We start from the raw sequence: 2,686 nt of genomic DNA, 5'->3' as shown, positions 1-2,686 counted from the left end.
ATAAAGATCATCTCCACAGAAATTGGAAATGGTCTCAGATTTGAGTGACCATGAGTCAGCTCAAATCCATATAAAAAGTCAATTAAAATTGAGGTTTACATAAATGTTACCAAGTCAGGGTGTGGTGCCTCCCTTCTGTTTGTGTTTCTTCTTATTCTCTTGCATCACACTTGAGCAAGTCTTCTCGTGTCAGGGATTTGTGAACATTTGCTTCTTACGATATTATTCTGGAGTTGAGACCCTTCTCCACTAGAAAATGAAATCCGCTGAATATAACTTTCAGGTTAGTGAGGAGTCCGTTTCTGGGCTGGAATTCTTTGCTCTAGAGGAATGTGGCTGCTTATTCAAATCACATGACTTGCACAAGAAAAATAATTCCCTTCAAGGAGGGGGTCATTGTGAGTTCTCCACATGTAAAAACAGTAAGTGTTTAATGCAGGCTCTCTGGGAATAGGTCATGTGATGGCTCAAGTGAAGAGGACCATAGCTGAGGGCCAGACTCCAATTCCAGGGTAGACGTGCCTCAAACAGACCTGCATAGGAATGAGTCTGACCATGAGTCACATCTGTACCTGGAGTTCTTTCAGCTAAAATATAGACTACAGATGCACATCACAAACCCCCTCTAGACGCATGCCTGGGGCTTCTGCCTTCCAGAATTTCTCTGCAAAGACATCAGAAAGGTTGCATTATCAAGTCATCAAGGAAAAAGGAGCTGCTCTCTCTCTCTCTCTCTCTCTCTCTCTCTCTCTCTCTCTCTCTCTCTCTCTCTCTCCCCCTCCCTCCCTCCCCCTCTATCCCTTTCTCCAAATTTTCAAATCTGCTCCCAGGAAAGTCTCTCAGAGCCCTGCATTATATCCCTCCACATCGAAGTAACCTTGATTTTCTCACTCTTCCTTTCTTAGTAAGCTATGCTTTCTTTGGTGGCTTTTAAAACTTTTATTTTTTAGCAGCCTTTAGGCTTTAACTCAAATTTAATGGCATACCTGAATCCCTGTGGTAACTACAGATATAAAGAGAAGAAAAATGACACATTTGTCTTCCAGCACCTTATCAGAGACTTGGGGGAATCATTGCTTTCCCATTTTCTCATGACATCATTATTAGAGCTCCTGCTGCTCCAGAGTGTTTGCCTCTTAGGATTCATTCAGTGCTTGTGAACTGATTGCATACGCTCTTTTTATATGTGTGAAATGGAATAGCTTTGGTTATAGCTCACTGTTGTAATCCCAGGACTCTTGAGGTTAAAGCAGGAGGAGCATGGATTGGAAATCAGTTTGGGTCATATAGTGAGGTTAGCTTGGGCTATAGTGACCCTGTATCTCCAAAGGAAAGGAAGGAAAAGGAAGGAAGGAAGGAAGGAAGGAAGGAAGGAAGGAAGGAAGGAAGGAAGGAAGGAAAATAAAACACTAAAAATGTCATTTGTGTTGTAGCTCAATGGTAGGTAGGGTGCATGGTTAGCATGTACAAGAACTTAGGACTTAGGGGAATAAAAACAAAACCAAACAGAGTGCTCTTCCCACCTTCCTGTAGTTATTCTGGTTTCAGAGACCCATGCATCAGCCTTGCTGATAGCAAGATGTCTTCAAGAAATACCAAAATTGGGCATCCCGCCCCTAACTTCAAAGCCACAGCTGTGTTGCCAGATGATCAACGCAAAGCCATCAGCCTTGGTGAAAGAGTTCTTCCCTTTCAACCTTGGCTTCCCATGTGTTTGCCCCATAGAGATCATTGCTTTCCGTGATGGAGCAGAAGAAGTTAAGAAACTCAATGGCTCAGTGATGGGTACAGCTGTGGAGTCTCACATCTGTCATCTAGCATGGATCAATACAGCCAAGAAACAAGGAGGACTGGGACCCTTGGACAATAAAGCCCTTGGTGTCAGATCCCGAGTGTACCATTGCTCAGGATTATGGAGTCTTAAAGGCAGATAGAAGTCTGTCTTTAGGGACCTCTTTATCATTGATGACAAAGGTACCCTTCACCGAATCACTAAAAGTGGTCTTCCTGTTGACTGCTCTGTGCATTAGATGCTGAGATTAGGCAAAGCCTTCCAATTCACTTAAACGCATGGCAAAGTGTGCCCAGCTGGCTGGAAATCCCACAGTGATAACATTGAGTTTGACGTCAAGAAGAGTAAAGAATTTTTTCCCACACAGAAGTGAGCACTAGCTGTGTTCATGCCAGACTGCATTGGGCAGCCTGTAAAAGGACATCTTTTGTACTTATTGTACAGAAACGCAAGGAGTGGTGTGATTTAAGACCTGCCTGCCCTTCAAGGTGGTGGAAGATCACCCTTCCTTGCATTAGTAAAAGTGGTCTGAACTGTTTTGTGGACAAATCATCTGGGGTACCAGTAACCGGGCATCAGCTTATTATTCTTCTGTAGTATCAATTCAACTTGGACTAGGGAAAAAGAAGGATACAAATCCATAGAAAGACACAAACAAGGAGAGAAACAAACCGTGTTCTCTAAGATCTCTTAGTGTCCTGTAATGGACTGATATTGTCCCCAAAACGCCATTGCACAGCTTTCACCTTGGCCTAGCTTTTCTTTCAACCATCCATCAATTACCCCAGGCATTAGAGAAGGCCAAGTTTCAGCCATGTGGCCCCCCATTTACTTCCAGTCACAGCTATCATTCTGACACTGTTTGAAAAATTATGGCCTTAATATTTGAATCTC

At 43.2% G+C, this 2,686-nt stretch overlaps 1 pseudogene; it reads left to right on the top strand.

The window, feature by feature from the left end:
- Positions 1–1,579: 1,579 nt before the first annotated feature.
- On the top strand, positions 1,580–2,165 carry LOC128115142 (peroxiredoxin-1-like; annotated as a pseudogene).
- Positions 2,166–2,686: the final 521 nt, after the last annotated feature.

The sequence above is a fragment of the Peromyscus californicus genome, unplaced genomic scaffold (assembly GCF_007827085.1).
Source record: "Peromyscus californicus insignis strain IS unplaced genomic scaffold, ASM782708v3 Scaffold_1__1_contigs__length_55948999, whole genome shotgun sequence".
In the NCBI taxonomy this organism is placed as follows: Eukaryota; Metazoa; Chordata; class Mammalia; order Rodentia; family Cricetidae; genus Peromyscus; species Peromyscus californicus.
The sequence above is the reverse complement of the archived record's forward strand: the minus strand, read 5'-3'. Positions and strand labels throughout refer to the sequence as shown.